At 46.6% G+C, this 25,691-nt stretch overlaps 1 long non-coding RNA gene across 1 annotated transcript in view; it reads left to right on the forward strand.

Moving 5' to 3' along the window:
• The first annotated feature begins 952 nt into the window (after positions 1-952).
• The window catches only part of LOC142557950 (uncharacterized), a 29,130-nt gene continuing 4,391 nt past the window's right edge, over positions 953-25,691 (forward strand). The window contains exon 1 of the long non-coding RNA XR_012822905.1: positions 953-1,003. This is a non-coding gene — a long non-coding RNA (uncharacterized LOC142557950). The remainder of the gene's footprint in view (positions 1,004-25,691) is intronic.

Here is a 25,691-nt window from a genome sequence, read left to right on the forward strand (position 1 = left end):
GCTTTCGAACGCTACTTTCACACGTACCACATAGCAAAGCTTGCGATTAGGTTTACAAATGCTGCCCTCTGGGGAAGCCCTCTTCGTGCATGTTCGTGTTGCAGTTGTCTGCCTAGTATACATAAGGAGCGTTGTATCCAAAAATAAGCGCTGGCTAGCAACTGAAGGTTTACTACCATTGCGCCAAATTAATACAAGGGAGTGAAAGCGCGAACTGAAAAAACAAGAACTACTGAAGATATTAGCGACAAACGAAGGCGACAAAGTAGAAAAATAATTGACAAAGCAGAAATAACAAGAGTTGCACAAAGCAATATGACATTGCGTGACAACCGACAGCTGTACGTGCGACTTCCCAAAAACTCGAGCTCTTTTTGTCGGATAGGGCAATGGATGGCATGCTGACGCATGGGCTTAGTTTTGGCGTCACTTGTGCCACATTAGTAATGATGCGGGCACTATCATCGTGGTGCTGAAGGATTACTGAGGTTCCTTCGGACCAGGCAGCAAAGCCACACGTGCCAAGAAGGCTTCTTTGTCGTGGCGCAATTGCACGCGTGTTCACGCACTAATTTTGCGTACAGTACATTGCGCACATTGCTTACGGCATCTCATGCCTTTTTTTTTCTCCTCTGTTCGCTTTCTCTGCCGCACATTTTGCACTATGACTCATCTATTTTTCTTCTTTCTGCGTTCAATAGATCGTGTTCGTCTGATACCGCTTTTGTTCCCTTGTACAAGTTCGGCCCATTGATAATAAAGCTGCATTTGGTAGTCAGCGCTTGTCTTTGTCGACTGTCTCATCCGCGTTTAACGTTTGTGTTTGCCATTATGGATGACCATCTTACCCACTCAGCCACCCCATGCAAGGCTTAACCTGTGGTTAAGTGGTCTTTCCGCATTTAGTTAAACCGGTACTTTAAGGATCGTCCGCGCTGAGTTAGCGAGGCAACTGACATCGACGGCACCATTCACTATATAACACTGCCTTCACCCGGTTTTGGTAAGCGACATTGATTCCCTCTGAGGTGATAGCTGTAGGGGTCCGGAAATTGGTTACTAAGAGGCTCAGTACTAAGCTTGTTTGGCCAAAGACCAGAGTTTTTCATTCGTCCCTATGGAGAAAGGTGGGACCTCACTCGAGGTTAATTAAATCTAAGCGGGCCGTTTTGTTGAGCGGACCTACAGATGGAATCGAATCGGTGCAGCGTTTTACGCAGAGCTAGGAATACGTACAGATTATTCATTCAATATAAGTAAACAGACTTTCAGGATGACGTCTCAAAAGCTTCAACCGATCAGGCTGATATATGAATGGAACACGCTATTTATACGGTTGATCGAATGAGCTTCAGTGTCAGAGCGTTTCTGCAATAAAACTAAAAGCGCCACAAGCAATACAGATGCAGTCATTTTCAAAAAGAGGTCAGGCTCGGTGGTCAGCCATCTGCTTCTCAAAAAAAAAAGAAAGCTATAAATGACGGTGACCGTGTTTTCAAAGGGTGCTAGATGCCTGCTGCTTTCCCTCCCTCCTCCACCCCTGCCCATCCGGTGCCCATTTTGCTGCTGACGCGCGACGGTTTGTTGCTCATTCGGCAAGCAACTTCCGCCCGTTGTGTGGACACCATCCCCGACCCCGCAACCCGGCTTTTCTTACTTGCTTATTTTTTGTTGTTGTTTACATTTTCTCACAGAACTAACGACTGTCCTCGTTTCGCGTGGTCTGGATTCACGGGTGCGGGTCGGGAGTTTGAAATTTGTTCTAGCGCTTGTCAGGGAGAAGACACGTTCCCACTTTTTCTGAATCCTCCTTTCTTCTTTTTTGCTGTGAATACACATCCGATACGCAACTGTTGGGAGAGAACATCTGCTGTCACGCACTAGGTGACCGGCTGTTGTGAAACGTAGTGTTACGGACTTTTTTTCGCACAGTTTACGCGAATGATTGTTCAAGCAGAGGGACCGCATTTTGAGGCTGCAAAACGCTACGACCCTGTCAAAACGGTAACCAGCGACGGCTTTGCCGAAGGGCAGTGCGACGCCTTAGCTTTCTACTATCATCATCGACGCCGTAATGCCATTGTTGTCACACTCGGCTCAGTGTTAGCCGCCTTTGTTTCAATGCGCAAGCAGTGAATGACAGAGTAGCTTGATGTCTTATTTCGATTTCATCTACTGATGTCCGTACAGTGGAGAGCAGACACGGACAAAAGTCACACAATTTCCGGACAATGGTCCCTGCCCCTTAAATACTTCGACGTTAGTAACACAGACATGTTCTATTTGTCTATTAGTTTACTAGTTTCCTTTTCTATTTATTTGATGAGAAAAAAGAAGCGTCGAAAATGCCTCGTGTGATGCATACGTGACGTCCAGCTGTATCAGGGTAAGAAAAAAAGTAGACGCCTGCGGTTATTTATATACGCACATTCTTTCAGCCGTATGCGTCGACTTGGAAATTTATTTATAGGGGAAGACCTGTAAGAACGTGCAGGAGGTAAAGCAACGTTTTCTGTTTTGTAGAGCGACACCAGTGGTGGCTGGGCTTCCCGACAGCAATACATTTTCGCCTGAATTAGCATTGCTGCATTTAAAAGAAGGGAAAACTCTCCGTAAACAATTGCGCAAAGCTTATGTGCTGTTGCTTGCAAACATTGACAATAGAGGTTCAACGACGCTAGATATATGAAAACAAAAACTGTATGAGTTATTTCAGGCGCACATACCACGTATCTCGTTTGGAATGAGTTTATCTAAACCATGATTTCACTGATTGCTACGTGCAATCGTAAACAAAAATGAACGGGTTTTTGAGACAGCAAAGCTACGGAACACCCCCCCCCCCCCCCAGTCTTGGGAGAAGCACCATGCTGTGGAAGAAAGACCAGTGTCGCGCTCTTCGCACTGCTAAACGCAAACTTATATCATGCTACCTTCAATCGCCTGTTAAAAATAACCCTAGAAATATTAGGAAATGAATTTCTCTCACCAACACTGCTGGTGACATCATTTCATTGGTGGACGATGACCTGACAAACATTAAACCACAGGATTGTGCTGCTTTATTCAATAATTACCATAAGAGTGTTTTTACAAAGGAAGACCATTCCAGCATCCCATCGACGGAAGAAGTCGATTACGGGTACACGGATCCCATAGTCATACCTACTACTGGAATTGCAACATCGATAAACAACTCCGAAGTAGCAACATGCGCAGGAATCGCTGACATTAATATTAACCTCCTTAAATACACAGTCACAGTATCTAGGATTAGACTTACCCACATCTTGCAACAATCGTTATCGAGTGAAATACCGCACGAACGAAAAATCTGCAAAACCATAACAACATTCAAATCACGCACCAATTGCAATGCTGGTAATGATTGTTCGATACCTTTAATAAGTGTCTCATGCAAATTACTTGAACATGTCTTTGCTTCCAACATCGCTCAGCCCCTACAAACTAAATATATTTTTTATCACAAGCAATACGGTTTTAGAAAAGGTTTCTCATGTGACACTCAACTTGCAGAATTTACACGATTTACTCATGCACATGAATGATAACCTTGTCATCGATTGCATGTTCATAGACTTTTCTTAAGCTTTCTATCGCGTTCCGCATTGTCATCCAATATCTGAACTTTTATGCCTTAATTTGGATTACTTAAATTTATCCTGGGTGAGAAATTCTTTTTTCCCGTAAATAATACACTATTGCTATTTCCTTGTCATCTGCTCTGAATGATGTCACCTCCGGCGTGCCCCAGGGAAGTGTTTTGGGTCTCTTGTTATTGTTAAGTTACATTAATGATCTGCCAGAGGGTATCTCCTCTAACATGCGACTTTTCGCAGGCGATTGCGTAATCTATCGCAATGTTCTTCTTCAGCTGGTTATCTTGCTCTCCAACAGGAACTGGACCTCGTAAGTAATTGGTGGTCACACTGGCAAATTTGTCATAATAACAAAAATGTGAACTAATAACCTTCACCAGCGGAAAATGAGCTTGTTAACAAAACGTCGTTTTATGTATTCAAGCGCAAATGTGACTGGAACGCTAATGCATTTCTCCGCAATGTTTCGGAATTAATAACTCGAAACTAGTGCCATCCTGATAATTCATTCCAAGTGGATCCACCTTGCAAATTCCGCAGCTAGAATTTGTAGAGAGAGTGAGAGAGATAAAGAGGGAAGGCAGGGAGGTCAACCAGATATGGGTCTCCGGTTTGCTACCCTACACTGGGGATGGGAGATAGGGGTTATACAGAGGGCAGAGAGGAAAACGTTAAAAAAAGAATACGCTCATACGGAGGCACACACACACAAGAGGCGTTCCAGTTAAAGTCGTTCACACAGGCCGGTAGATCACAAAACGCGCAATAGTGCTTGCACGGCCTTCTTCTGTGATGGTAGGTCCTTTCGATGGTGTAAAATTCTTTTTTCTGATAGCGGTTCGTCATCCAGCTGGTCAAGTTCGTGGCGAAGTCATGCCCTCTGTGGTCTGTACTGCGGGCAGGCACACAAAACATGGTCAATTGATTCTTCGTGGCCGCAGTAGTCACAGGTTGTGGTGTCGGTCATTCCTATGCGGAATGCATAGGCTTTGGTAAAGGTAACGCCCAATCAAAGTCGGTATAAAAGCGTGGCGTCTCTACGGCGAAGCTGTGATGGCGCTCGAAGACTTAATGTGGGATCAAGTGAGTACAGTAGCGTATTTCTTAAATGTGGCTCATTCTATTGCGACGCGGTGCACTGCCGAGCAAGTAGGCGGAGCTTCCATGCTGCGTCAGTTCTAGAAAGAGGAATTGGGACGTGGTGCTCCTCAGTACAGGCTGAGCGGGCAGCTTCATCCGCCCGTTCATTGCCGATAATTCCGCAGTGACTTGGCAGCCACTGGAAGGTTATTTCATGGCCTGCATCACTTATATGGTGTAACGTCTCCGTAATATGGAATATTAGTTGTTCGTGTGGTCGGCGTCGTAAAGGTGACAATAGAGAATACAGTGACGCCTTCGAATCGCAGAATATCGTCCACTTGATGGCGGTTCATCACCAATGCCATGAAGGGCAGTAAAGAGCGCTGCGAGCTCTGCTGCCGTCCATGTTCTCGCATGGGTCGTCTTAAATTTGGTTGTTGTAGCTTTCGCTGGTATGACAATTGCCGCCGCGGAGCTGCTTGGAAGGACAGATCCATCAGTATAAATATGCGTAGAGTCACGGTAGTTCTCGTACAAATATAGTAGCGTGAGCTGTCTAAGTGCTGGTGATCCTAGATCAGCTTTTTTCGAGATACCAGGTATTGTGAGGTTGATTTTTGGCTGAGCGAGGCACCATGGATGAATCGAAGGTCTCGCAGCCGGAGTGGAACAAGCTGGCAATGATTCATCATATGCGGATATTGTTTGGCTGAAAGATGTGTGTGGTCTGTCCGCTGATAGGGTAAGTAGTGACGAGGAGTTCTGGCTAGATGCCTTATATGAGTCCTGAGTACTTTTCAATGTGGGTCTTGACAAGGTGGTCTCTAGCGATAGCTATCGTAGCCACTGTTTACGCACTCTGAGGCAGGCCTATACAGATCTGGAGCACTTGAGCCTGACGATTTTGTATTGTGCGTAGATTCATTTTACCTGTGTTGTTTATTGCTGTCAAGCTGTATCGCAGAAATCATAGAAAAAACACCCTGTACAGTTGTAACATGGCACTTGTCGACATTCCCCCAGGTCTTGCCAGCGAAAAACTTGAACAGATGGCAGATACCTGTCAACCGTTTTTTCGCGTATGATACGTGAGGACTCCATGACAAGTCCCTGTAGATTATGACACCTAGAAACTTGTACGCTGTAGTTTGCCGTGGGCTTGCGGGTAAATGGCACTAGTGCGCATTTCTCGGAGGAAATTTCCAGGCCTCCATTATGGAGGTAGAGAGCGATTTGTGTGGTGGCTCTTTGAATTCTTGCTCGCAACTGTAGGCGTGTTACTGCAGACGTCCATATGCAGATGTCATCTGCTTACATTGATAGCCTGACTGTGGTTGGCCCATGCTCAAGGAGAGCAGTTAGTGCTAGATTAAATAACAAAGGGCTAAGTACACCGCCCTGGGGGACGCCGCGGTAGCTATAATGTAGACAAGTATGGCCTTCCTTGGTGCTTACAAAAAAGGATCGCATGGAGAGATAGTTCCGTATCAACTGAAACATCCAACCACCCACTCCTACCTCTGAGAGAGAACAGAGGATGGCTTCATGCGTAACGTTGTCATACGCTCCTTTAACGTCGAGGAATAAAGGGGCGCACAGACGCTTAAGGCATTTCTTATGCTCAATGTAGGTGACCAGGTCGACGACGTTATCGATCAATAATCGACCACATCGGAAGCCCGCCATGTCATCTGGTTAGGTGTTGTGGTACTCCAAGAACCACTCCAGGCGTCCTAGGACCATACTCCCTATTACTTTGCCCACACAGCTCGCCAAAGCGATCGGGTGATATGATGAGAGTTCCAACGGTGACTTGCCAGGCTTCAGCAGTGGAACAAGGCGACTTATCTTCCAGGTTGATGGTAGCGTGCCACCTCTCCAAGATTCATCATCATTAGAGATCGTGCTAGATATCTCCGACTAAAATTCCTGTTTATTCTCCAGAGCAATGCCCTAAAAATAGACAAAAAGAAGTTTTTAGTACACCCTAACGCTAGAATTTCAAGAACGAAACACAATAAACAATTATCTGAGTATAGGTTTCACAATGACACCTTCAGATATTCATACCTACCACAAGCTATCAGAGAATGGAATATGTTACCACAAGAGGTTGTCGATTGTACAAACCTCGATTCTTTTTTGTCTAAGCTGTCTAACCATATCTTTGTTGCTACACGATAAAATGTGGTTTTTACATTATGTTCTATTGTGTGTATGAATATAATTGTTGTTGCATGAATAGCTTGTTTTTAAACCAAGGCCTCTTGTAAACGATTATCGTTGAGCCCTGTGTGAATGATGTATTTTCCCTTTTATGAATGTACCCTTTCCTGCCAAAGCCTTTGTTAAGGCTAGCAGTATGTACCAAATAAATAAATAAATAGATAAATAAATAAATAAATAAATAAATAAATAAATAAATAAATAAAATTAATTGTAACTAAGGGAGAACTCCTCTCGCTAGCTCCCCCAGGTGACACAGAGCTCGGTAGGAAATTTCGTCAGGTCCTGGCGCTGATGTGCGGCTACACAAAGCTAATGCTGCCTTAAGTTCGTGGATTGAGAATGGTCGATCCATGCGGTGATCACGTGGTGGTGGACAGCTACTCGAAGGCGATGGAATGTTGGTAGCTGTGAGTTGGCCGGATAATCTGGCGCAGAAATGCTCTGCCACATGCATCTCTTATCTCTTTTGAGAGAGGGCAAGCGCCTTGAATGGGAATCGCTGTACGGGGAGTGTCCGGAGACCGCACACCGTTCTCTATAGTTGCGGTAAAGGCTTGCGTGGATCTAGCGACTCACAGAAGGCAGTCCAACATTGCGATTCGAGCTTGTCTAACCGGTGCTGGATGTTCTTTTGCGTGCGCCTGGCGGTCCTTAAGTTATCCATTGTCTTCGTACGTCAGTATCTTCGTTCAGCACGTCGTCGGATTGCTTGAAGTCATTCTAGTTCCGCACCAAATTCTGTCAGTTGCGAAGAGCATGTGAGAGTGCGCATGGTGTCCTGCACCTCGCTCTTAATTGCCTCTTCCAAGTCGAAAGATGGATTGGCGTCGCAGTGTTCTTCCATAATAGACTTAAATTTAGACCAGTCTACTCTTTGGATCGTATCCCGTATTTTGGAAGGGGACAATCCTCTGATCTTGATGTACCTGGGGATATGGTCACTTCCGTGCGTCTCTATGTCCGCAATCCACCATGCACGTCTGACAAGGCTTCGTGTGACAAAAGCCAAGTCAAGACAGCTGCTATACGTGGAGCCACGTAAGAACGTAGGACTTCCATCATTCAGCAGCCAAAGTTCATCACTGGAAGCGAAAGATACTAGAGCCCTGCCTCTTGCGTTGATCTTCGGACTTCCCCAGAGTGTATGATGGGCGTTGAAATCTTCAATGATACCCAGGAATTGGGAGTTAGGGAAAGGATGTCTCGTAGTCTTTTGTGATCAAATCGACTTGACGGAGATAAGTAGGCGCCCACAAAAGTAATGGCCAAATTCTTTTTCCTTACGTTTAGGCATATATATTGATTATTGTCATTAGGTGGTACAGGTTGATGAATGTAGGTAAGGTCACGGCGAATAAACACTAAAACCTTACTGTTTTCATAAACAGTTGACGACATAAACGATTCATATCCAGCAAGCTTGACCGTGTTCGATAAGTTCGGCTCGCAAATTACGATAAGGGGGAAAAATATTGGCGTACACGAAGCGATGGAAATCCGAAAGGCGCGCTCTGAGTCCGCGGGCATTCCACTGAAATATAGCTGTTTGTGGGACCTCTTCCCTGAAAGACCGTGGCAGTGGAACCATGATCTACTCAAGGGTTGCCAGCACCGGACCCAGAGCGTCCAGTACTTGAAGAGCACTTCTGGCAGACGGTGTGTGCATGTTCCTTAGCAACACGCGAATGGCATTCATTAAAGGTCTAATAAGAGCTATCACTTGCTCATCTGTTTTCCGCGAATCCTTCGATACAGCACCTTGCTGTACTGGGGGCGGCTTCTTCTGCGGCTCTGCTGGCGGTCATGTACGCGGAAGTGGCGGCCATTCCTTTGTGGAGAGAGATCTGGCAGTTTTCTCCCTTCCAACATCGGTGTTCGGAGTGCTGGAAACTTCCGCTGATGATGCTGCTTGACGAGTTGACTTTTCCTGAAAGCTTGATGTTTTCCTTCGTGAAGACCTTCGATGGTGGCGTTGTCTTCGCCGTACTTTCACAGCGGCCTCTTTGGGGGTAGAGTTGTCTCTCACTATTTGTTTAACAATGGTGATCTCTTTCTTGATCTGGGGACAGTCTTTGGAGGAGGCGAAGTGATCACTCTGACAGTTAGGACACTTCAACGTGGTTGCGCTGCTTTTGTCTTCTTAGTGGGGTTCGGCACATCGAGGCCACACGGCCGAATTTCTGCAAACGCCCTTCACATGGCCAATCTTCTGACAATTGAAGCATTGCATTGCTTTTGAAATAAAGGGTCGAACCTGGTGGCGAATGTGGCCGACCTTCACGTAGGGTGGAAGGCAGTCGCCTTTGAACGTTATCCTTACACAACGTGTGTTGCCGAGGCGACCAACATGCACAATGACGTTGTGTTCACTTGCTGGCTTTATGAGAACTGGGAGGTCTGCATTAGTTATTTTATTCTCAATGTCATAAATGACTCCTGTTATTGGGGCACCATTCGATGACACGATGGATCGGACTTTGATGTTTCCCAGCTGCGTTACATGTTGTGCGTTACAGCGGGCTCGGGTTCATCACATCGATTGCCAGGATGTTTCGCCTAGTGTTTATCCTGACATCCTTGATCTCGTTCGGCACGGTGTTTTCTAGATAACGGAGAGTGCCTGCTTGTTGAGGACGCGCAGGTTGTCGGTAGCGTTCTGTGGCACAAACAGGATGGAGTGAGGCCATCGTTGAGGTGCTGTTTTCACAGTGTTCGAGCTGGACGCCGAAGATGAGTTGATAATTCTTCGTTTGGCCTTGCGGTAGTGGACAAGTCGAAAGCTGCCTTCCGAGGACTCGTCATCTGATGCGGAGTACAGCTCTGTGTCCTCGCTATCACTCAACGTATTTTCTCGCTTCCTCGATCCGATGTCCGCGGGCGACCGGGAACCGGGAAGGTCCTCGGAATGTTGTACATCCATCACCGCGATGGAGGCGGTGGTAGACCTTACAGGTGCAGTGACAAGTCCAGAAAAGCCCAGAGACGGGCCAGATGTTGTTGTGGTTGTTGTTGTTATTGTCCTGAGTGGGCGTGGCACATACCCGCAGTGGGGGATTGGCGAAGAATGGGGTGGTTCAATTAGGTGCATAAAAATAATAATGATAACAAGGGAGTTAACAATTTGAGCGTTGGAGTTTAAACGTAAATGTTTTGTTTTTGGAGAAAAAAAGAAATAATCAGATGAAAACCGGGTATAAAATAATAATAATAACAATAATAATTATTAATAGATAAGAAATAAAAGAAAGCTATGGTTGGGAGGGAGAACGATCAATCTAACATGGAAATCGATTGGTTTCGATGAGGTAATTTTGGGTTACCAAGCAAACATTCCGGTGGCTAAACCCAATAATGGAGGCTCCAAAAAATAGGATCACAGGCACTGATAAAGGTAGACCAATAGAGCGAAGCGGGATTTCGAGTAGTCGTTTTCTTATAATAGAAAAACGTCGGCAAGGCAACAAGAAATGGTCTATTGTCTCGCTTCGCCACAGAATGAGCATAATGGTGAGGAGTCCAGACCAGACCTGTGGAGGTAGAAGTTCAACGCAGGTATGCGGCAGCGCAGCTTCGTGATGGAGACTTCAATTTTCCGTGTTCGGCAAAAATCTCTGTTCCAAGGGTGTAGGAGATGTCCGTAATCCACAGAGTTAGTAATTGCGGAGCCTGATACTGTGTGTATAACGATACTCCTGCGAAATCTAGCAGCAGTAACATAAGCAGTCAAAGGGCAAAAAGGGAGAATCGGGCCACTTATCGATGCCTTGGCTAGAGAGTCTGCAATTTCAATGATGATTTGTCCTTTATGGCCAGGCACCCAAATCAAACGCAGGCTTCTCAAGTAACCAAGTACCAATGAATGAAATGTCCTCATCACGCGAGAATCACTAGAAGCAGTAAGGAATGAGCACAGTGACAACGAATCAGTGACTATCACAGCTGACGTAATTGATGGTTCTAATTTGCGTAATGCCAGCACCGCGGCAATGAATTTGGCTAAAAAGAACGGTATGAAATCTGGCAGCCGAAGAGAAAATGTCCAATCGAGAATCGGAGAAAATATTCATACACCTGACTTTTCTTCACATTGTGAAGCATCTGTAGCAATTACAACGTTTGTTCGAAGGTTATTCAGATGATCTTGTCATATAGCGTCTAGAATACGGTGTGGAAGTAATTTTGCATTATTATTATGAATGTCAGTATATCATCGAATTGAATATCCGTTGCAACAGCTCTGTCGGGAATAGGAAGTCCAGCGCATATGCGCACGCCCAAACAGTCAAGTAATTTTTGCACGAATATAATTTGCGGAATATGTAGTCGCGGCCAGATGACACCGAAAAACAATGCAGGTCGTGAATAAAGATTGTTTGGGGATGACGCAGCGGTGGTTCATAAATCCTTAAGAACGTCTGCACCGTCAAAAGCAGGAACCTGCACGTAAGTGGCGGAACACGGGATTCTAGATAAAGAATAGAATTTGCAACAAATTTAGGAAGACCTAAACACAGACGTAATGCTTCTCTTTCTAAGAGGATTAGAGGATGGAACATGTAGGCTGGACCTCCAGAGAAGAGCACGCAACCAAATTCTAATACAGGGCGAACGTACATACGATATATCATTAGGAGTGTATCTCTTCTCAATCCTATTCGACGACTGCTCAGCCTACGCAATATGCCAATTCCACGGGTACCTTTCCCAATCACATGATCTATTTGTGAGCACCAGTTGAGAGAGGCGTTATAAATAATTCCGAGGTATTTAACGGATTCCACTTGTGGTATGTCTTGAAGGTGGTAAGACAATGAAATGTGCAATATGTCACGTATCGGAAAAAAACGACAACAGCACATTTGCTGGCATTGAGTGTGAAGTGACTAACATCTAACCACCTCTCCAGATCATAAAGGTAAGTTTGCAGTCGTTGGTATAGCGTGTGGATGTCTTTTGCATATGCGAAAAACACAATATCGTCTGAATAAACATAAGTAGCTATTTCTTGATGACAAGGTAGTGTGCTGATGAGAATAATAAAAAGCACCGGGGAAAGAACTGAGTCTTGCGGTACCCCTCTCGTTTGTTTGTGTTTAGAAGAAGAAACGCCACTTTCGTAGCAATAGAACCCTCTTTCACCTAAGGATGACTGAATCCACGCTACTATATACCCAGGAACACCACAGGAAGTTAATCGATTGATCAATACAGTGTGCTCCACAGTGTCGTATGCTTTAGCGATATCGAGCGTCACTAAGGCAGCGTATTGCTTATGATGTCGAGCGAGTTGAATTCGGCTTTCTAAGTCGACATGGGCATGCCAGATGGAGCAGCCTGCCCTGAAACCAATCTGACAGGAACTAAGAATGGAATTATTATTAATAAATTTCATGATACGACGGTGAAGAAGCCTCTCAATTAATTTTGCTACGTTTTATGTAAGCGCAATGGGCCTAATGTTCTCCAATACGCACCTTTCTTCTTGTTTCTTAAGCGTCAATATTACTTTGGCGAGCTTCCAGTGCAACGGAATCCAAGCATATTTAATTGAATCATTCACCAGGTGTAAAAGAACGTTAGGCGATTCCTGTAACAATATTATTAACATTGCATTTGTGACACCATCAGGGCCAGGGGCTGAATTCGGTAAACATAGTGCAGTCTCATTTAGTTCAGTTAAGGAAATTGGAGTGAAGCCATCCCAAGTATCTAATGTAGGATGAGTAGCCGGAAGCCTGGCCGTAAATCGATTTTCTAAGCCTTCGGCAATCTTTTCTAGGGAGGCGCTCAGTTCCTGCGGGTTCAAACCAATTGAGCCTAATGTTAAGGGTGTTGGTAGCACCTTCCTAGCACGGAGGAATGCAAATAAAGCACGCTTATTTTTTTTAATTAGATAGATAATCGTAATGTCTAATATCGTATTCCTCTTTAGCTCGATTAACAGTACGCTTAAATACACCAGCGTGAAACTTGTAATAATTCCAATTTGTCGGGCACTGATTATGCAGAAGCATTTTCCAAGCGGCTTTTTTTTCTATAGTCCCGCGTACACTCATTATTCCACCAACGACAAGCGGTGCCTTTCGCCGAAGGGATGACAAATTCAGCTTGCTTCCGGGAATCCTCTAGAATTGAGGAAATGGTTGAAGTGATTTCCTTATCATCGGCATTGGCAAGTTTCGAAACGGCAGAACGCAGGAAAGTCTTAAATTTCGTATGGTCCACAAATGTGCATGCCTGGTATTCTAAAGATGTTATTGGACAATTGATTTCAAATGACACAGGAAGAAGATCACTGTTGGTTGCTGAGTCAACTGCTACCCACGACAAAACCTTGATGCCAGCGCTACAAAATGTCAAATCTAACACTGAACGAAAGGGTCGTCTAGCAAACGTTACTTGTCCTGTGTTCTGACATGAAAGGTGACTATCAATAGTCCACTCCCAAAGACGCTTACCACACACATCTGTTTTTAGCCCCCACGACACGTGATGTGAATTAAAATCCCTACAAACAAAATTTATTTTCTACAGGCAGCCACAGCCCTACCAAGTTGACGTGTACTTTGCACACCGGTGGGGAAATAAGCATTTATAAATGAAAATGGATGGTATCCTGGGAGACATAAATCTATGGCCAAAATTTCGCAGTCGCAGTCTATGATCTGAAAAGAAATTTTTGCCTTGTGACAAATTTTACTGGAAACAAGTATCATTAACCGTCCACCTCGCGAGTCTCGATCTAACCAGAAAGACCGAAAACCTTTTAAATGAAAATTTTTCTCTGGTGAAAGCCACGTTTCTTGAAGAAGTAAGATATCTGGATTGAATTGAATAGATAGGCAAGATAAATCTATTAAAACTGAAAATATAGAACGACAGTTCCACTGCAGCACTTTCAACTGTCCAATGGGGTTGAACGCACAGCAGCGGCAACTGCCGCCCTTAGAATACTTTCTGTAAGCACAGGAGTTGGTTGACTCTTTTTTGATTTTGGTTTCATATTTTTTTGAAATTGGGGACCCCATGCGTTTGGGAGCTCGAGTGTCAAGTTCGATATCTGTGACACTAACAGTATGAATAAGAAGGCTCATCCTCGCGTGGTTGGACTAACGAGGTAGTGTCTGTGGAATGTTCTGCAACTGTGGAAGGCGTCTCTACCTCGTTGCTAGGCATTCGAGGTGTGGCGTTAAATACTGGGGACTGCATTGGTGCCTTAGTGGTCTGCATTATTTGCATCATGTGACTGGAGATGATTTGCGCTAAGCAATCAGAGAGATTGGATATCAATTTATCCATAGCTTTAGCCATTGCTTTTTCCACGGCAGAGTCAATTGCATCTGAGATTAGGATCCATGCTTGGAGTGTTGCGCGCTGTAACACTAGAGTATCCGAAGGCCCTGTCTTTGATAACTGAAACTGCATCTCTTCGGGAGCAGCGACGGCAGTCGATTATTTCAAGAATTTGTATTTCTTGAGCGCAAGCTGAGCAGTTCGAATAGTCTGCTGGGTGTTCCCCCTACAGAGGCAGCACTTTTGAGATTGAGTAGAGCGTTCACTTGAAGAATGATCATTCTCACAGGTGCGGCAACGCAAGGTAGACTTAAATCCTCCTGTGCTGTGCCCGAATCTCCAACAATTCTTACACTGGATTGGACATGACGCAAGCGGCTCTACACGGACACAAGAGGCCACTCCTTTATTTCAGACGGACATGATGTGCCCACAAACGTTGCAATTACAGATTCTCTCGGAACCCTCTCGTTATTTGCCAGTAGATTGCAACGGTACATAGCAATGACGCCTGCTGCTGATAGCTTGTCCAGGGTTTCAGTAGGACTTAATTGGGAGTCTACGCCCCGTACAAGACACTTGGTGCACGCAATGTGAGGCGGAATGAAAGCATTCACCGGGGTGGAAGCGAATGAAGTGCATTTCAAGAGGTCTTCAACACAGGTCTGGTCGGGTGAACGACACACTATACCTCCCCGTCCGAACGCTCGCACATCAGTGATGGCCTGGAAGTGGTTGGACGTGGCCTTAAGTGCCTTCTGGACAGCCTGTGGATTCATGACCCTGACGGAACCTCCATTAGTAGGCACAAGTGCCACAGGAATGGTGCTGACGCCACTGCGAAAAAAATAAATCTATGGGCAATTCATTAGGTGGAAGGGATGATGACCAGGCGGATCCCGCCTGGCCAGGAGAGCTGGTCGACATCAGCTCAAGACGGCTGACGCAAGGAATGCCATTCAACCAGGAAATAAGATAAGGTTATTGAGAAATCTGAAACCACCCGATACTCAGCCAAAACACCACTGCAGGTCAACGAAACGGTCGCTCTGTCGAGGCCAGCAGGAACCAGGAATCAGGCGTTGAACGAACAGCCGACACACGCTGCCGATGGCCGCGTCTTTCATGTCTTGTCATGTCTTGTGTCCCAGACAGTGGCGCGTACCCACTACGGGGGGATTGGCCAAGAAGCAGGCGGTTTTCCGTATGGTTAGAAGTAGAGAGAAACTAGATTTGTATAGAGGAGCGTGGGACGATAGTACTGTAATTTAGAAGTGTAACTAAATAATGTTAGGAATTCAGATAAAATAAGTAAACGTAAAGAAATGAAATAATATAAATTATGGATAATTTTAGAAATTCAGCAAGGTACTCTTTTTGAGTCTCTAATAAAATTGCTAACTGCCAGAAAACATCCCTGTGGCTGGATCCCAGTGAAGTCGCCCCAAAAGAAAGAATGGTTGGCGAGGTTAGCGAGAGGCCAAGTTTGGTAAATGAGTATTCTAATAGCTTTCTTTGTCTTAGAAAGCGGCGGCATGAGAGAAAGTAATGTTCGATAGTTTCAGGTTCACTGCAAAAAAGAACATAGAGGGGACACTAGGGGTCGTGTACCTCCTCTAAGTAAAGATTTAGAGGAGGTACGCGACCTCTCAATTTTGTAAAAGAAACTTCCCATTGCCTTGAAGAACACCCATTAGTATTCCACGGGAAGCTAAGATGGTGGAAATCAGAAGACGGTGTTAGCATGGATATCGCAGAGGTTTGAGATATAGCGAAATTTCTGTACCTAGCCGCGGTGACATACGCTGATGTCGGCAAAACAGATATGATAGGGCCGTTCAAGGAAGCTCGTGCGAGTGAATCAGCCATTTCATTCAAGTGCAACCCATGATGTCCCGGTACCCAAAGCAAACGTACTTTTCGTAAGTACGGAGGCACCATCGAAGGAAATGTTCTTTGAATTGCTGAATTTAAAGATGCAGTTAGTGCTGCGCATACAGATAGCGAGTCGGACACAATAGCAGCTAATGGGTCATTTTGGGGCAGTTTTCGTAATGCTAATATAATCGCTAATAATTCTGCCTGAAATATAGGTGTGAAGTCGGGAAGGCGAAGGGAGTAAGACCACTGAAGAGATTCAGAGAAGATCCCCACTCCTGCCTTCTCATTGCACACAGAAGCGTCCGTAGCTATTACATTGTCAGTGGTTAGCTGGTGTAAATGGCCGTTTAAGATATTAATTAAATCTCGCCTTGGTAATAGTTTAGCATGATTTGGAAATATGTCATCGAACTGAATTTTGAGGTCTGGTAAGGCATCATTTGAATGGTAAACATGGCGTAGGGACACATCCAATTTTTGTAACTGTTCTTGTACGAATATTACCTGAGGAGTGTGGAATCTCGACTACGATACTTGGAAAAAACTCAGACGGTTCAATGATAAATATATATTGCGTACGCCTTTTTAAATAGTCATAAATCTTTAAAAAATGTCTGAACCGTAAGTATGTTTTCTGCAAGAGAAGCACTTCGTCTTCCTCCCTTTTGTAAATTGCAATATGGGCCGTGAGGTAATTAGTTAGGAAGTTGTTTGTTGAATTTTTGTCAATTAGTCGATTATGCTGTTGAGTTTTTTGTGCAAGTCGAGTCCCCTGCTTCGAGTAGACAAGCTCATGAACAAGGATTGTGCTGTCTGCCACAGGCAACCTTTAAGGATATTTGCAGGTGTTCGCCGAAGCACCATGTGTATATTAACGGCAGGTGTGCTTATCGATTACCTTGCCAGATGACGCTTTAACAAGACGATGTTTACAGCAAGAGGGAAGTTTGAAGTAAATATTAGGGGTCATGAGGGTTATAGCGCGTGAAAAAAGACAAGGACGAAAGTGAGACGTGGCACCTTCGTCCTTGTCTTTTTCGCGCGCTACAAGCCTCACGATGTCTTACCAACAAGCCCAAATCACTGCTTTACAGGATTAGGGGTCACACGTCGAATATTTTGGTACGGCTGCTGTTACTAAGATCACGCCTTGTATCCTATTTATGTACGCTTGAGTTCTCGTTTGTTAAATTGAGGGTCTCGAAGACCGCGTGCCTTAGCGTCCCGCAAAGTGCTCGGGCTAAGGTTCCAAGTGCTATTCTAAACCTGCTCCATCTGCAGATGGGAAAGGCGTCTGCCAAACGCCATTATTCAAAGAGAATACCCTTTGCCTCAGCTTCTGGATTTTGCGTTCGTCGACACTTCCTCACTGGGTATATTTGTGTTTGTAGATAGGCATAAACAACTTCGGCCACTGGGCGTGCGGCCAGATAGAGAACTGTGCTCTCTAGTCTATTAATTAGACAACTTGGTCACTGGGCATGTCCCACGTGGTATGTGCCAATTGTTGGCCAAAACCCTGACATTGGATGTGCAACTGTGGCACGAGGGGAGATTAACCTTTAAATGTGTTTAGATAACTGTCGTACTTCTCTGTGCCCCACATGGATGTCATCACCAGCCTGTTTTCGACAAGCATCATATATCACCTTCGTTCTCGGGATGCCGACAGCCGACAGCAACATGCGACGAGGCTGTGCCAGCATCGTACGCTGCTGGCGCTACTCCGATAGCTCCGACAAGCTTGCCTCATTTATATTTTAACATCGTCTTGGATCTGCGCATTTTCTAAATAGGTTTGAACTATACTAATGTCTAAGCGCGTCTAATTTCTAACCATACTGGCACTTTCCCATTTCTTATTCATGCACCAATATTTCCCCTTTCCAACGCACGTTTCGTTATGGTTCTTAGGTTATTCTGTAAATTTCAGCCACATAGACTGTCACTTCCACAATGGACTGGTAATATGTTTTTATCTTAAACGATATTCACTAGTTGTCGTTTCTGACTTCAAGGTGCGCGGCATATGCAATCCGACCCGCTTCTATGCGCATGGCAATTTTTTTTTATTACACTCCACAAATATGACAAGTTGACCTACACAAACCACAAGTGGACCGCTTCACAGTTCCGAGCGGCTGACTGCGAATCATAAGCTCTTATTACCTTTTGAAGCTATTGAATATTAGTTTTCTGCGTGTTAGCTGTTAAGTATAGGCTTAAGCTTTGCCACTCAGGACTTGAATTATTTGTTGAGAACCCGAACCACCACGCACAAAAGCCTTAATCACAGATGGACAGGGCACGCTCAACAAGGCCATTATCAGCTCCGTCATAATAAAAATTAAGCAGATGTAACGCACATCTTAGAATCTATCTGAAGCGGTTATGTAAATACCGTTAATCCGTCCGTTTAACTTCCGACGTTTCTGGCGGGAAGGAAACTGTCGCGCCGGTGCGCGCTATCACGCACCTATGCTGCGCAATGTGACGATCATCCCAAAGAGCCAGCGTGCGTCGACGCGGTAGGTGGGCATGTGCGTAATAAATAAATAAATAAATAAATAAATAAATAAATGAATAAATAGACGCATACGTGGGATTGCGGCCTAACGATTAGGGAATCGAGCTGCTGCGCTGGGGCACCGCAGTTCGATCCCACCATGGGGCACCTTATTCATATTCCCTACAACTTTAGGACTGCCGAAGGGGGAAACAGTGCATGTCTCTGATGTGCGGGAAGCGGGTCACGTGCTCAAGCTAGGTATATATATATACCTAGCCCTACCGCGCCACTCATGGCACCGCCTCCAGTCGTCTGCCCTGGTGCGCCACGCCAACGGGATCCTCCCATATTCAATGGAACTGACGATAATGACGTAGAGGACTGGCTGTCGTCATACAACCGAGTGAGTGCCCACAACAAATGGTCTGAAGCTGACAAGCTTGGCTACGTCCCCTTCTACCTTTCCGGGGTCGCCCATCTTTGGTTCCGCAACCATGAGGCTGACTTTTCCACCTGGTCAGCATTCCGAACGGTACTTCAAGAAGTATTCGGTCGCCCTGCTGTGCGCAAACTTCGGGCTGAACAACAGCTTCGCTGTCGTGCCCAACAAAAGGGCGAAACCTTTACGAGCTACATTGAAGATGTAGTTGACATCTGCCGGCGTATAGACCCAGATATGACCGAAGATAACAAGGTCAAGAACATCTTGAAAGGCATAGAAGACGACGCCTTCCAGATGCTCTTGGCAAGGAATCCTCAGACGGTCAACGACATCATAACGCTTTGTCAGAGCTATGAGGAGCTGCGCAAACAGCGGCTTTCTACGCGCCGAGCTCTCGCTCCAGACGTCGCGCTTTCAGCTCTGAGTGATGGTGTCACTTCTACTCCTTGCAGTTCCGAAATTTTCGACAGAATCAAGCAATTTGTACGAGAAGAAGTGGCGCGCCAACTCTCTCTTCTGCCAGTCACTCCAGCCTCAGAACCGCGCTTGTCTCCAGATCTCCGTCACCTGATACAAGAACAAGTCGCTAACGCAGTACCACTTGCTCATCCACCGCCTCCTACGCCTGTGCCACTTACGTACGCTGCCGTTGTCGCTAATCCAAGGCCTCCTTCTGCAGGTAATCAGTCCAGACTTACCAGCGCCTTTCCCTCACCTCCGCAAGCAGCTGCAACATATTCTCCTGCCCCCCCCCCCCCCCAAGCAGCTACTGGTCGCCACAGCAGCCCGTGCGCCCACCTCGCCAATATTTCCAACAGTCTACGCCGGCTGTTCTCAATCCATGGCGCACCCATGACAATCGGCCTATCTGTTATTCGTGTGGCCTACCTGGGCATGTAGCACGGCTTTGCCGCCGGCGTGGATGGTATCCTTCGGATTCTCCGAGAGCACAAAGTAACGGTTTCGACTCTCCGTCCCGTTCTGCTCCTGCCGCTCAGCCCTTCGAAGCCTCGTCTCCTCTTTCCCGACCCTTCAATACCCGTCGGTCTGCGTCTCCCCGTCGGCGTTCTCTGTCGCCGCTTATCCGTCGTCCTGAAGCTATCCGAGAGGAAAACTAAGGACCGCAGTTCCGGAGGCAAGAACTGCGATCTCAGCGAACTCCTCAAGACCTTATTTATTTCCTGCGAACGTCCTTGAAGTTTATGCAGAAGACATTGCCGTTCATGCGCTTGTAGACACGGGAGCAGCAATATCAGTGATTTCGGACCAGCTTCGTCTTACCCTTAGAAAAGTCGCGACGACTTATTCAGCCATTTCATTACGTACAGCCAGCGCTGCGCCGATTGAACCCTTAGGGAAGTGTACAGTGCGTGTTGTTATATGCGGTGCTTTATACCATATTGAGTTCGTTGTTCTGCCTCGCTGCTCCCATGCCATAATTTTAGGCTGGGACTTTCTGTCCTCTCATCATGCCGTTATAGATTGTGGCCGTGCTGAACTCGCGCTGTCGCCATTCGGCACCAACGTTTTTGAAGATACGGATGACACTTCCAGTCGTGTGTTCGTCACCGCCGACACCGAGATTCCTCCATACTCTGCCGCACTTGTACCCGTTTCCTGCGTTGGGCTTTCCGACTCCACAGTTCTTTTCACGCCGTCTAAGCTTGTTGCTCGCCGCCATCCTTTCTTGCTTCCTTTTGCCCTTCTTGCCATTCGACAAGGTTCGAGCGCACTTTATGTATCCAACCTGTTTCCTTGCCCTGCTAGGCTGCTCCACAATGAGTGTCTTGGTTATGCCGACGCAATCGAACCAAGCTTCCTTTACGATGTGCCTGACGACCCCGCTTCTCCTCCGGTTGACGCTCTGGCCCTTCAAGTTTCTCCTCCCACGCCGCCATGTGACCCAACGTTTTACCAGAGTATTGATCCCAACCTCACTCCAGCGCAGCACGCCCAGATCGTCCATCTTCTAGACCGCTTTCGCACGTCATTCGACCTACAACAATCTCGCTTAGGCCGTACTTCCACTGTTGTCCATCACATCGACACCGGCAACCATGCGCCTTTACGCCACAGGCCGTATCGTGTATCCGCCACGGAGCGTAGCGTGATCGCTGAGCAAGTTGCAGACATGCTCCAACGCGGTGTCATACAACCTTCGCACAGTCCCTGGGCTTCTCCTGTAGTGCTGGTAAAAAAGAAAGATGGCACAATTCGCTTTTGCGTGGACTACCGGCGACTTAATAAGATCACACGCAAGGACGTTTATCCGCTACCCCGTATTGACGACGCGCTAGACTGCCTCCAAGGCGCTGAATTCTACTCATCCTTAGACTTACGATCCGGGTACTGGCAAGTACCAGTGGCTGAGTCAGACCGTCCGAAAACGGCCTTCATCACACCTGACGGTTTATTCGAATTCACCGTGATGCCATTTGGCCTGTGTAATGCGCCTGCCACATTTGAAAGAATGATGGACAACATCTTGCGCGGCCTCAAATGGCAGATATGCCTGTGTTATTTGGACGACATCGTTATCTTTTCACCGGACTTCCCTTCCCTCTTACTTCGACTTGAACGCGTCCTAAAGTGCATCGCCGATGCTGGCCTCCAGCTTAACTTGAAGAAGTGTCACTTCGCTGCTCGGCAGCTGGTCATCCTCGGCCATGTCGTGTCGAAAGAAGGTGTACTTCCTGATCCGGCGAAACTACAAGCTGTTGCCCAGTTTCCCCGACCAACGACTTTGAAAGAACTGCGCAGCTTCATTGGATTAGCGTCATACTTTCGCCGTTTCATCCGCAATTTTGCCACTATAATAGCACCTTTAACGCAGCTTCTTCATGGTGGCCACAACCTTTCAACCTGGTCACCGGATTGCGATGCCGCCTTCACAAAGCTGCGTCGTCTCTTGACGTCACCACCAATCCTGCGCCATTTCGACCCCAGTGCTCCAACTGAAATACACACGGATGCCAGTGGCGTTGGCCTTGGGGCCGTTCTCGCTCAGAGAAAGGCTGGCTTCGATGAGTACGTCGTTGCCTTCGCCAGTCGTGCACTCACTAAACCTGAACTGAACTATTCTGTCACAGAGAAGGAGTGCCTGGCTATAATTTGGGCCATAACCAAATTCCGTCCGTATCTCTATGGCCGCCCGTTTGATGTCATAACTGATCACCATTCGCTGTGCTGGCTGTCATCCTTAACAGAACCGTCCGGTCGTCTTGCTCGATGGGCCCTTCGACTGCAGGAGTATGACATTCGCGTACTGTATCGCTCTAGCCGAAAACATTCGGATGCGGATGCCTTGTCTCGTTCGCCACTAACAGACGAGGCTAGCTTCCCGAACGCCTCATTGTCCGAGTCTTCCCTTGCTGCCACGGACATTCTTCTGGAGCAGAAGAAAGACCCATGGATTGTGTCCATGCTGCGTTTTTTGTCCAGCCCATCGACACCCACTAACAATCGCGCATTACGTCGCCAAGCGCATCACTTCTCCATTCGCGACGGGCTCCTGTACCGTCGCAACTACCTCCGGGACGGCCGCAAATGGTTGCTTGTCATCCCGCGACACCTGCGTTCGGATATTTGCGCAGCGTTCCACGACGATCCCCAATGCGCGCATGCAGGGGTACTGAGGACATACACACGTCTACGCCTTCGTTACTACTGGCGGGGGATGTATCGATTCATCCATGATTATGTCCACTCCTGTTTGGTTTGCCAACGCCGTAAAGATCCCCCTCGTCGTTCAACCACCCCATTGCAGCCTTTGCCGTGCCCAGCACGTGCTTTTGATCGAGTCGGAATCGACATTTATGGACCTCTGCCAACCACATCCGATGGCAATCGCTGGGTAATCGTGGCCATCGACCATCTTACGCGCTATGCGGAAACTTCCCCTTTGTCCAGCGCTTCTGCACGTGACGTCGCCTGGTTTCTCCTGCGCCACATCATCCTTCGCCACGGAGCTCCCAGGGAATTACTCAGTGACAGAGGCCGCGTCTTCCTGTCCGACGTCATCGAGGCTCTCCTCAAAGAATGCCGCATCATTCATCACACCACTAGTGCGTATCATCCGCAGACTAATGGCATGACCGAGCGCTTTAATCGCACTCTTGGTGACATGCTGGCCATGTACGTTGCATCCGACCAAACCAAATGGGACCATGTTCTACCTTTTCTGACCTACGCTTACAACACCGCCACGCAGACTACCACGGGATTTTCGCCCTTCTTTCTCCTGTACGGACGCGAACCTTTTTCCACAATGGATACTATCCTTCCGTACCGCCCTGACTCCACGGAAACAACTACCCTATCCGAAGCTGCTGCACACGCAGAAGAGTGTCGCAAGCTTTCCCGTCTATTTACGTCAGAAGACCAGCAACGCCAGAAGCACCATCGAGAAAGTTCCAATGCTCCTGTATCCTATGCTCCTGGCTCGCTAGTGTGGCTTTGGGTTCCAGCCTCGACCACTGGACTGTCACCGAAACTCGCGTCGAAGTACCAAGGCCCATACCGCGTGATCAAACAAACGTCTCCAGTCAACTATATTGTGGAACCCCTCGAGCTACCTTTGGATCATCGCTGTCGTGGCCGCGAAATTGTGCATGCCCAGCGTCTCAAGCCCTACTATGATCCGCCTGTGCTGTCCTACCCGTAGGTCACCGGGACGGCTTCCTTTTCCGCGGGGGAGATAACTGTACTGTAAAATAGGGAGCAGTGGGGCTGTGGCTAGGAGAGAGACAACGACGACGAGAAGGAACAACCTTGTTTCGGTGCTCGGTCGGCTACACTACCTCTCGCTGCTCCAACGTTCTAGTCGCGAACGCTTCCTGTTCAAAGTGCTTCGCGACAATATATATATATATATATATATATATATATATATATATATATATATATATATATATATATATATAGATGAGTTGAAAGAAGTGCAGGTGCACGTAGAACAGCAAGAACAAGCGTTTGATTTCGCTAGCAATATCCTGGCATAATACACGTATCATTATGTTAAACCACGATAAAATTAAACCATGAAACGTGGCGTCGTCAGTCAGGAAGCAGTGACGAAAGGAATAAACTCCAATACATGCAGTTATCCGCGCGCGAGGTCGTATTGCAGTAATTTCTCCAAGCATCGTCATCACGCCCATTTACGTGTACGAAAAGCGCAACAAAGGACATTATAGTGACGCACGCTAGTGTCAACAACAAGCCTAAACGTTTTGCACTCTTGCTGCGTTCTGCACCGTTTGTATACTTTTACCTACAATGAATACCAGTACAAGGCCAAACACTCCTGATGCAGAGAAACCCTTACTCTCAACCTCCACCCCCCGCCCGCCTTTCCCACCGAGAGTGCTCCCTCATTATATGACGACACATGCGCACTTCTTTCTGTAAAACAATGTGCGCACAGACGCATGCTGCTAATCAACGCACTTAGTCAAGGGAGGGAATGTATGAAGCAAGAACTACAGCATATTGTTTACAACAGGTGGTCTCCAAAAGCGCACTTGCTGATTTAACTGCCTCGCGTGTAACGTGAAGTTCGACGCTCTCTCTAACGTTTCACGCATTAAGTAAAACGAAAGAAAAAATCCCAGTTGCTGGCGCGTATGCAGGCAACTCCTGTTAAGTTTGTTTCCCCGCAGTAAGAGGCCTTGTGGGGACAAGCCTGCTTCTGCAGTTCTGTTCGCTAAGCCGGCGCCAGACGTTACATTTCAAATATTCATAGACGACTTCAATCAGGAAAATTGCACTGGTAATGACGCCGTTTCTTACAAAACATAGGCAAATGATCTCATCGACCAAGAACAAATTTGGGCCATCTTGATGCTCAAACTGCCGTTCGATCAATGTGAGCACCGCGCAACTTGCTAGGCGTTAAAAGCTCGTGCAATTGGTTATTATTTGGGACTAAACCTTGAAATCGCTGAAGAAGACACGACTTTCTGTTTGCCTTATCCTCCCTTTTTCAATCATTTGTGTCTTCTTCCACTAATATAACGTTTTCTTGCACATTACATGCATGTCAGATAGATGTATGCGCCAATATTCACTAAAGTCTGAAGGTGGAAAGTAATGGTTGATGCACCACATCCAGATCGCTGGTACTTCCTGTGGAGCCTTCAGTACGGCGGTGGAGGCCTTGTAAATGTGGTGTGTAGTAAGCATGGCATGGAAGACTGAACACGTGAAAATTCAGCGTGGGCAAAGCTGGCAGTCCGTTGAGAGTAGAAATGCTAAATCTTTGTGTTACTGAAAGTCACAACAACTCTGATGAGCCATATGCGCACTGAGGAAAGTTCGTGGGAACTAAAGGCACCGGAAATGAGCACTACGGCAGGGAACAAGCAGTTTCAAAATAATTTTGATTTAGCTCATTCATTTAACCTTGCTGCATTAAGCAGCGGAATAACGCCTAATGTCTTAGCGACATTTAAATCCCTTGTGATTTAAAAGCTCGCTGCAGAAATATGCGGCTAGCCAAGGCAGTACGTCTGTGTGCTAATGTTGTTTAACTAGTGAAGAAAATCCGGGCCCCGCATGATGATTCAGCGGCTACGGCGTTTGGCTGTTGAGCACGGGGCCGTCCGTCCGATACACGGCCGAAGTGGCCTCCTTC

This window comes from Dermacentor variabilis, chromosome 9 (assembly GCF_050947875.1).
Source record: "Dermacentor variabilis isolate Ectoservices chromosome 9, ASM5094787v1, whole genome shotgun sequence".
NCBI lineage: Eukaryota > Metazoa > Arthropoda > Arachnida > Ixodida > Ixodidae > Dermacentor > Dermacentor variabilis.